Source organism: Mauremys reevesii, unplaced genomic scaffold (assembly GCF_016161935.1).
Source record: "Mauremys reevesii isolate NIE-2019 unplaced genomic scaffold, ASM1616193v1 Contig20, whole genome shotgun sequence".
NCBI classification, from domain to species: domain Eukaryota; kingdom Metazoa; phylum Chordata; order Testudines; family Geoemydidae; genus Mauremys; species Mauremys reevesii.
Window position 1 is genome coordinate 348,199 of NW_024100827.1, and position 11,388 is coordinate 359,586.

The following is an 11,388-nucleotide window of genomic DNA, read 5'->3' on the forward strand; positions in this document are numbered from 1 at the left end:
ACTCTGCTAATCTCTTCCCATGGATTGTCCACAGAAAAGTACAATTTGGCCCGAAAGTGATATTAGAGTAATTAAAAATTCTTCATTGTGAAATAAATCAATATAGTGAATGTGAATGGAGTGAGGAAAAAAACATGACATCAGTTAGCAGTCACCAGTGCTATTAACAAAGTCTCTACTATACCATAGAAAACAGTAAATCCAGACTACTGTGTTTAATTGTGAGGCTGGCATAATAAGGCTAGGAGAACCCTAGGAGTGTGGGAAAGCAGACAGGTTTAGCACGTTTTGCTGCTGTCTCAACCAGGGGCGGCTCTAGGCACCAGCAAAGCAAGCTGTTGCCTAGGGCGGCCAAATCTAGGGGGCGGCAGGCTGGGCCGGTGGACCTGCCGCAGTCATGCCTGCGGGAGGTCCACCGGAGCCGCGGACGACCGGACCTGCCGCAGGCATGACTGCGGAGGGGGCACTCGTCCCGCGGCTCGGCTGGACCTCCCGCAGGCATGACTGCGGCAGCTCAAGCGGAGCCGCCAGACCCGCGAACCGTCCGCAGCCGTGCCCGCGGGAGGTTCGCTGTTCCCGCGGCTCCGGTGGAGCTCCCGCAGTCATGCCTGCGGCAGGTCCGCTCGTCCCGGGGCTCCGGTGGACCTGCCGCGGGAGCTCAACCGGAGCCGCGGGAAGAGGGGACCCGCCGCGGGACCGAGGAAGGGCGGCGCAGCACACCGCGCTGCCTGGGGCAGCCTAATTTCTAGAGCCGCCCCTGGTCTCAACATCCCTGAGGTAAGCATGGACAATGCTGGGCTTGCCCTGCTGTGGTTTCATTGCAGTTACAAAAGAGATGTAAAGTGACTGGTTTCCTATTGAGGGAAGTGTGTGGGGGGAAACAAACACCTGCCCACACAGTTATTCATCTAGAGAAGCCTCCAGCAAGTGTCTTTCTCAATTTATATAAATGAGCAACTGCCCAAGGGAATTATGGTTGAAAGCTGTTCCAAAGTTTCTTTCCTGCCTATTGGAATGAACTCAGACAGAAGACCGATATCAGTTATTTATTCACTTATTTGGTTCAGGATTTTCTGCAGACACAAGTTCATTATTATGTCTACATTTTCTGAGGAAGAGATAGCTAGATACCAGTCAAACCTATCTGTCCCCTGCCCTCCACCCCTAAAGTGAGAGGTAGATTAACAGTTTTGGACTTTTGCCAGTTAAGATTTTTTATGTATCAGAGGGGGAGCTGTGTTAGTCTGGATCTGTAAAAGCAGCAAAGAGTCCTGTGGCACCTTATAGACTAACAGACGTTTTGCAGCATGAGCTCTCGTGGGTGAATGCCCACTTCGTCGGATGCAAGGTTTTTTTATGCATTTCCTCGCGCAGGAACAAACAGGTTAATGAAGTCTTCATATCTCTGTTCTATGTAGCAGGGGTGGCCAAACCGCAACTCACGAACCGCATGTGGTTAAAGTGCAGCTCGTTGACCCCAGGGGCGGCTCTAGAAATCCGGCTGCCCCAAGCAGCGCGGAGCGCTGCGCCGCCCTTCCCCGGTCCCGCGGCGGGTCCCCTCTTCCCGCGGCTCCGGTTGAGCTCCCGCCGGCATGCCGGCGGCAGGTCCACCGGAGCCCGGGACGAGCGGACCTGCCGCAGTCATGCTGCGGAGCTCAACCGAGCCGCTGGAAGACGGGACCCGCCGCAGCCATGCCTGCGGCAGGTTCGCCATCCCGGCTCCGTGGACCTGCCGCAGGCATGCCGGCGGGAGCTCCACCGGAGCCAAATGCCGCCCCCCCGGGAAACGGCCGCCCCAAGCGCCTGCTTGGCGCGCTGGTGTCTAGAGCCGCCCCTGGTTGACCCTCCCGGCAAACTCCACCTACCAGACTAGGGGATGGAGCTCAGGGCTTCTGCCCTTGTGGCCAGGTGGTGGGGCTAAGGCTTTAGCCCTGCAGGGTGCACCTGCCAGGGCTGGGGTTTCAGCAGGAGAGGGGCTGAAGCCCGGTGCCCCGGCTCTCAAACTTCTGAAGATTGTCTTTATGGGGCTCAGAGATTCAGTAAATTTGGCCACCCTGATATATAGCTTATGCAGTGATAGGCCTACTAGGTTCAGCTGATATGTAAAACAGGCTTTATACAGTGGATTGTCATAAAGGTTTGTGGCTAGAGTATTCCCCGCAGCCAGCCAGCAGAGTAGTAGTAAAGTTGAGCATCCCTGTCACCCCTCTATTATGCAGGAGAAATTGGCTGGAGGATCACTAAGTCCCATCCAAATAGTCACAGAGCCCCTGCTGAGCTGAGTGAAAGAGATGCAAAGATCTTTTATAGAGAATTTCTTCCTCTACTCCAAATCCCCGTGTACCAGAACCATTCCACAGTTCTAATGCTCGGCAGGATATGCATGCCCAGGAAGGGGTAGGGCAGGATTGGTGCCTATACAGGTCATTTTAAAGACTCCATTGTCATCTTTTTAAGTGTTACCACAAGTGATGAGCTGCTAGAATGTTAATAACCAGTTCCCTACCGGGTCTTTGGCGGCACTTCAGCGGCGGGTCCTTCATTCGCTCTGGGTTTTCGGCGGCATTTCGGTGGTGGGTCCTTCAGTGCCGCCGAAGACCTGGAGCGAGTGAATGACCCACTGCCAAAGCGCTGACGACAACCCTGTAGGGAACCGGTTATTAAGCACCGCCCGGTGAGTACAAGCCTGAGACCCCCCACCCTAACTGTCCCCAGGGCCCCACCCCCTACCCAACTCGCCCCACTCCCTGTCCCCTGACTGCCCCGACCCCATCCACCCCACCCCAACAGATCCCTGGAACTCCCACACCTACCTAACCCCCCCCCATGCCCCATCGCCTGACCACCCCCCCACAGAACCACCCCCCCCTCCAACCACTCCGTGGCCCGTATCCAACCCCTCGTCCCAGCCCCCGCCCCCCCCCCCGCCCCGCCCCTTACCATGCTGTTCAGGGCAGCATGGATGGATGCCACATGGCCCACTGGACCTCGCAGCCCCACCCCCTTACCAAGCCGCTAAGCAGCAGGAGCTGCAGAGCTGCCCAGGAGCGGTCTAGAGCGCCAGCGCCAGGCTCTGCGAGAGGGTGGAAGGCGGGGGAGGGGCTGGGGAGCCTCCCCAGCCGGGAGCTCAGGTGGGCCGGACAGGACGGTCCCGCGGGCTGGAGTTTGCCCATCCCTTTAACAACTGGTTCTAAACCGGCTTCTAAATTTAACAACCGGTTCACGTGAATCGGCTCCATCTCACCACTGAATGTTTTAAAGACATCCATAAAAAAATTGATTTAAAAAACAAAGTTGTTTTAAAGTCAGTTTCCCCTCCCTAATATTTTGGGAATTTCTGCACCAGCTTAATGGTTTTTGCAGATTATTATATTGAAAATTTTAAATGGCTATGAAAAACAAATTATTTTAAAGGCACTGCATACTGCAAAGAACAGTGCTTTGGGGCATGAATATATGTTGCTTGCATATCTCCTCAAATAATGCCATTGTTCTGTAACTTTCATAAAGTTTCACTGTTATGAAATTAGTTGCTTTTATTGATTTTATTGGGATTCTGGATTTCACCATGCATGCATTTCAATGGAACATGATCTAGAAACAACATTATATACAAGTGTTGCATACTGTACAATAGTTTAGATGATTTAATATATTAGTGGTGTAGCCTACTGATCATTCAGTTAAAATTATGCAAGCCCCAGAAGTCATTAATGGTGAATCTTCAGCAGACAATTCTGTGGATAGGCCAATTTTGAAATAGAAGCTAAATATATTTAAGCCCTAAGGCTTAACAGTGAAGGTTGTGCAACTGTCCAAGGTGCTCAGTCTCTCTGAAACTGCTACTTTGGGGGACATCAGTTTTTGCTCATGATTGCTGCTAGTCTCTCAGCTTTCAAAACCTCATTGTTTCACATGCCATAGCTTTAAATTATCAATAACAAGCATTCAAAAATATGGTTTATGGGAAATTACTCTGAAAAAACCTATACAATATTTGAGTGATATGCTTTAGGACAGCTTACAGAACTTAATAGAAGAATTATTATTTAGAATTCTATATAATATTCCCTATGAAGCTTAATAGGATTTTTCCATTAAATTTTGTATTGTTAAAATAGCTTCCTTCCCAGCCAGATACAAGTTGAAATCCAAGGAGAGAATGATGGTTGCTTGCTACACTGAGACCCCATTTCAGGCTGGCAAACAGTATTGTTGCTGACACTGAAGAAAGCTAAAACACTAGTGTGATTTCTTTAAATCCACCAGCTAAATTCTACCCTTGGTAAGATATCTGGGTAGAAATACTAGACAAGTGCTAAACTTTACCTGTTATGGGCTATGTAGCTTTCCTTCATTTATTATTCACCCATTAGTAGATCTGGCTATGGGACAGGTTACTACATACACACTAAGGAAATACATAATATGTTTGAACGGTAGCTTGCCCAGCTATGCTGGCTTAGGATGCCACATTCTGTTTGTTGCACACAGAAAAGTTAGGCTATACTGTATCTACACTACAACTACACCACTGAAGCGTAGACACTTGCTACAGTGATGAATGGGTTTTTTCCATTACTGAAGTAATCCACCCCTTCAAGAGGCAGTAGCTAGGCTGACTGAAAAATTCTTCCATCAACCTAGCAGCATTCATACTGTTAGGTTGGCTTAACTACATCTCTCAGGGGGGTGAATTTTGTATACCCCAAGCAACATAGTCAGGTCAACTTAGGTTTTAGGTGTAGACCAGGCTTCCGTATATTCTTCAAGTCTCCCAGAAGGTTATCCCACCTGGGACTAGGAGCATGTAAGACAACTGTTCAGAGCCATTAGAAAGTGGTTCCCTGATGAATGTGTCATTTCTCCTGTAGTGGACTCTCTCTCTCTCTCAAGGCATGTCATCAGCCTTCTCTCCACAAGTTTCTTTCCTAAACCGAGCAGTAAGGACTACACCATCTAAGCAGCATACACCAAATATATATCAATACACTGAAAAGTGTATCACTCTCCTATTCTTCATCTGTCATGCAACTTAGGGTGTGTCTGTCATGCTAGTTCTGGCTTGCACAAGCCAAGAACTGAAGACGTAACTTTCACTTAGTTGATGTCATAAATAAATAGATCAGGGTTAAGGTCTCTTTTACCTGGAAAGGGTTAACAAGCTCAGTAACCTGAGAAACACCTGACCAGAGGACCAATCAAGGAACAGGATAATTTCAAATCTCTGTGGAGGGAAGCCTTTGTCTGTGTTCCTTGTTGGCTCTGAGTGCTCTCTTTGGATCTAAGAGAGGCCAGTCATGTCTCCAAGTTCTCCTGGAGTAGTTTCTACTATTCAATAGTGAGTATTAATTAGAAAGGTGGATCAGTCTTATAATTTGATTTCTACATTTGCAAATGAAAAGTTTTGTTTCTTTTTATTCAGTCGTGAATAGAAAGGGTAGCAAAAGTGAACCAAGCAATACAGTTCACTGAATACAGAGGGGTGTGGCCAGCACCAGAAAGCACAAAGACATGGAGAAGCAACAGGCCAGAGAGGCTAACCACAAGAGGGAGCTGGAGAAACAAGAAGCTGACCACAAAGCCAAAGAGGCAGCCAAAGAGGCTGAGCACAGAAAACAAATGGAGTTAAAAGACAAAGACCTGGAATTAGCAAGAGCCAACCCACATGTTCCAGCCAACCCTAACAATCCTTCTCCAGGCACTGTTCCCCATCCCAAGAAATTTCCCACCTACATGGCAGGTGAGGACACTGAGGCCTTCTTAAAAAATTTTAAAAGGACCTGCCATGGGTACAGCATCCCTGAAGACCAGTACAAGGTCTGGTCAGGAAAGTGGACTTTTGCTGTCTATGACAATTATTCCATCCCCATGCTACTGGGGGAAAACTTGGCCAACCATGTGCAGCTGGCCAAGAGGGGGGGAGTGGTCACCCGCAGCCAGGCCAAACAAGCAGGCACTCCCATCCCTGTTCCTGAGCCATCCACCAGGACCCCGTCTGTGTTACCAAAGACCCAGACAGAGGTGGTGGAACCGAATCCCATGCCAACAACTACAGCAGCCATAGTACATCCAGTCCCAGGACCGGAACTGGAAGAGCAACCAGCGGCAGAACCAGCGCCAGCACTGACGCCAGCGCTTGCAACTCCACCGCCAGGGGGCGCCAACGGGCCTGAACTGGCAGAAGCAGCAGACAACTCTACCCAAGAGGCTCAGCCAGAGCCTGAAATATCACCTTGTGCACCAGCGGAGAGCGGTTCACAGTCAACGGAAACAACCTCATCACCTACATCGCTTCCAGAGGGACCCAGCCCAAGTCCACAGTCTACGGAGGAACTGGTGTCTCCAGCCTCAAGGGAACAGTTCCAGACTGAGCAGGAAGCTGATGACAGCCTTAAGACAGCTTGGGCGGCGGCACGGAGCAACCCACCGCCTCTCAGCTATTCTAATCGATCCCAGTTTGTTGTAAAACAAGGACTTTTATATAACAAGATTCTTTCTGGTGGACACCAGAAAGGCCAGATTCCTCAAACAGTTGGTAGTTCCAACTAAGTACCGGGACAAGCTCTTAAGCTTGGGCCATGACATCCCAGTGGTCATTCTGGGGTGAACAGAACCAAAGACAGGTTGGGGAAGTCCTTCCACTGGGAGGGGATGGGCAAGGACGTTGCCAAGTATGTCCGGTCAAATGCATAAAAAGTGTTCTTCAATGTCAAATACCTTGTTGTTTACATACTTAGTAGTATATGTAATAGTGCATGTGTTTTGTTAATCTGTTTATTTTAAAGTTCTAAAAGGAAATCACCGCCAGTGGTTCCCACTGTCTGCGATTTGGGGGGCGTGTCATAAATAAACAGATCAGGGTTAAGGTCTCTTTTACCTGGAAAGGGTTAACAAGCTCAGTAACCTGAGAAACACCTGACCAGAGGACCAATCAAGGAACAGGATAATTTCAAATCTCTGTGGAGGGAAGCCTTTGTCTGTGTTCCTTGTTGGCTCTGAGTGCTCTCTTTGGATCTAAGAGAGGCCAGTCATGTCTCCAAGTTGTCCTGGAGTAGTTTCTACTATTCAATAGTGAGTATTAATTAGAAAGGCGGATTAGTCTTATAATTTGATTTCTACATTTGCAATTGTGTGTTGCTGAAGGAATTTCTTTAATTCTGTACATTGCTTTTACTGAGAAAGAAGGGGAGGGGGAATTCTCTCCAGAGATTGATAAGTTTAGACCTGTATATTGTTCCATCTTGGTTACAGAGACAGTGACTTTCTTTTTTATTCTTTAATAAATTCTTGTCTATTAAGGACTTGGTTGGTCTTTCCTTGGGTGGATTCTCAGGGAAAGGAGAGGAGGGAGGTATCCCTCTGTAGTTGGATCCCAGTATCTCTCCTTGGAAAAGGGAGGGGAGAGGAAGCAGGGGGGGAATGGTTTATTTCTCCTGGGTGTAAGAACTCCATGGATTTGGGGCTCTTGGGATCCCCAAGGATTTTGGGGAAGGACTGTGTCCCAATCCACGTACCTGATTGGGTGGTGGCAGCTTTTACTAGATCTAAACTAGGATTTTAGTTTAGAGATAAATTTCATGCAGGTCCCCATATTGGAACCCAACAGCTCTAAGTGGGGGTGAGACCTATGACAGTTGATATGCCACATGCCACTAAATACTGCACCCCTCTCACAATACCTGCAAACAAGTGAATGGGAACAATGATTGAATAAGGGATCTTCACACAGTGGAAGCACTCTCTAAGTAGTTATGGCATACTACAACAAAATGACCAAAAGTCCACATGGATTTAAGGGTTTTTGTTGCTCTGGAAGCATAGGCAGAGGCAGTTTTTCCTACTATGGCCTCCCCTGTCCAAGACCCTGTGTTTTATAATTTGCCTACCCAGGGGTAGGCCAATCCATGTCCTGTAATCATGGACGCACAATGGTTGTAGCACTGAGATGGAATGGGAGAAGTCAGGTTATGTGGTAGGACAGTGTATAATATTAGATTTGCAGGTGATATTGACCTCATAGCATTGACGACTGAGGATTTACAGAGAATAACTGACAAGGTAGACCAGTATCAGTGGGGCTGTAGCTATCTTTAGAAATCTCACATTGGTACCTTCTTTGTGTTTTGTCAAATCTGCAGTGAACGTGTTCTTAAAATGAACAACATGTGCTGGGTCATCATCCGAGACTGCTGTAACCATGAAATATATGGCAGAATGCAGGTAAAACAGAGCAGGGAACATACACTTCTCCCCCAAGCAGTTCAATCACATTTTTTTAATGAGTGTCATCAGCATGAAAGCATATCCTCAGAAATGGCGGCCAAAGCTTGAAGGGGCATACGAATGTTTAGCATATCTGGCACATAAATACCTTGCAATACCAGCTACAAAAGTGCCATAGAAATGCCTGTTCTTGCTTTCTGATGACATTGTAAATAAGAAGAGGGCAGTATTATCTCCTTTAAATGTAAACAAACTTGTTTGTCTTAGCGATTGGCTGAACAAGAAGTAGGACTGAGTGGACTTGTAGGATCTGAAGTTTTACATTGTTTTGTAAAAAATCAACATTTGTAAGTTGCATTTTCACGATAAAGGGATTGCACTATAGTACCTGAATGAGGTGAATTGAAAATAAAATTTTTGTTTATCATTTTTACAGTGCAAATATTTGTAATAAAAATATACACTTAGTTGAATTACAACAGCGAATACAATATATTTGAAACTGTAGAAAAAAATTGAAAATATTTAATAAATTTCAGTTGGTATTCAATAGTGCAATTAAAACTGCAATTAATTGCAATTCATTTTTTTAAATTGTGATTAATTTGAGTTAATCGTGAGTTAATTGTGATTAATCAACAGCCCTAGTACATAACAAATGTTTTCAATCCTTTTCTTATTGGCACCTTCTTATGTTTGATTTATTTCAAGGATTGTATTTCATTATTAGCCCCTACTGCCCCCTTGTAAACACCAGGCAAATCTTATGTTGACTTCATTAATGAAGTCTTCATATATCTGTTATACGTAGCTGGTTCTGCTGGAGAATGGTTTTCTTTGTTTCCCTGACTCAGCAGGGCTGTTACTGCTCCTTGCAGGCCTCTCCACCAGTGTGCAGAATCCTGGTGTCACGCTGTCTGGAGTGGCTCACGGTCATGAGTGCCAAGCTTGGGGCGGACTGTCAAGAAGCAGGGCAAAACCCCCAAATTCATTGTATGTTCTATTATTAGATACCACCAGTAACAAGTGTGAACTCCTAAAGCACTGTAACAGTCTTACGAGGGAGTCACAGACAGTCCCCTTGGGTATTCCAGTCTATCTTGCTGCCTAGGCAAGCTGGACTTTGTGATAGATGGTTTCCTACACCAAAAAAAAAAAATCACATTAATATTCAGATAACGCCCAGTCCAAAAGGTAGGGTGGCCAACTTTCTACTCGCACAACACTGAACACCCTTGCCCTGCCCCGCCCCTGCCACCTCTGAGGCCCCCCACTCCCTCCATCCCCCCTCCCTCTGTCACTTGCTCATTTTCACCAGGCTGGCTTAGGGGACTGGGGTGCAAGAGGGGGTGAGGGCTCCAGCTGGGAGTGCGGACTCCAGGGTGGGGCCAGAAATTAGGAGTTCAGAGTGCAGGAGGGGGCTCTAGGTTGAGGCAGTGCATTGGGATGTGGGAGGGGGGTGAGGGGTCAGGCTGGGGGTGTGGGCTCTTGGATGGGTCCAGGGATGAGGGGTTTGAGCTGCAGGAGAGGGGCTTCAGGCTGGAGGGTGGGGCCCGGGAAGGGGTCAGTGTGCAAGAGGTGCAGGCTCCCGGCGGCGCTTTCTGGGAAGCAGTGGCACGTCCCCACTCTGGCTCCCATGCGGAGGAGCAGCCAGGCAGCTCCGTGCACTGCCCCATCCGCAGGCACTGCCCCCACAGCTCCCAACCAGTTCCCTGACTCCAGACAGGCTTCTCACTGAGCTATAAGCCAGAGATATGCTCTCCTTCCTGTTCAGGGCCTAACTGGGTCAGGTTCAGCCGTTTTAACTCCTCTCTCAAGGCTTGACACCTACTACAAGTGTAGCAGAGTGAGGCTGATTGCACCCATCGGCTCTCATTAACTCCTTCAGACACAGTGGTGTTGCTACACTCCATTACAGTTACCCAAACTACAAAATATTATACTTCCAAAAAAATGTGCAACCTGGGAACAATGTTTTTGGCTAGAGTGCAGCACCACTGGACAGTAGAGCTCATTAATATAAAAGTATTTTGATGTGTTCAGAATAAGAATAAGTGGAACAAATTTTGCTTGGTTCCATGGGAGCAGAATACACATAGTTTCTAAAACAGAATATGGAGCAGCTTGTGATCTAAAGCCAGGAGTCATGGCACATTTTTAGAAGAGTGAGTAGGAAACAAAACTCACAGCTCCTGAAGTCCTAATCATAATACATTCTGGTTCACATTTTCCAAGAAAAATATAACATATAATATAATATTATTAGAAAGGAGGTGGACAGCCACCATTACCAGGGTACAGACATGGGGGCAGGATCAACAGCAGGTCACACACAGAGTGCAGTCACTAGGCACCCGGGTCACTCTGGGAGGTGTCTGCTGCCCCAGGTCAGTCTGGGAGGTGTATGCTGCCCCAGGGTCCGAGCGCCTGGCATCCACAAATGGCAAGGCAGGCTGCCCTTACCATGCCCTTCCACCCTAGCCATGAACCTCTCCGATGCCCTGAGCCCCAGCCAGAGCCATCATCCCCCTACACCTACTCACCCTTCCCACACACCCCTCACCCCTTCCTGCAAACCCACCCCTTCCTGCACACCCTCCTGTAACCGTCCTCCCCCCAGAGACCGCTGTAGGAGCAGGAGCCTGTCAGTCCTCGAGTGTAGAAGCGGTCTGTACATCACTGCACACCGTACCCACCACAGTCTGTGTCCCTGTTTGAACCCTTTAACGCGAATTCGTTAGTAAAGAAAACTTTATTAAAAATGTTCCAATAACTTTATTTTTAAACGTCTGTTGGAAGGGGGGAAACCTGGTGAACGGGGTATGTAACCGCTGAAAAAAGTCAATAGTAACTGAAACAGGGGCAGGTTCAGCTTCTCTGTAAAGAGACTGGACAGTCATAGGTTACCCTGCTCTCTGAGGAACCTAGCTTTCAAAGCCTCCCGGATGCACAGTGCTTCCTGCTGGGCTCTTCTAATCGCACGGGTGTCTGGCTGAGCGTAATCAGCAGCCAGGCGATTTGCCTCAACCTCCCATCCCCCCATAAAGGTCTCCCCCTTGCTCTCACAGAGATTGTGGAGCACACAGCAAGCTGCAATAACAATGGGGATATTGGTTTCGCTGAGATCCGAGCGAGTCAGTAAGCTCCTCCATCTCCCCTTGA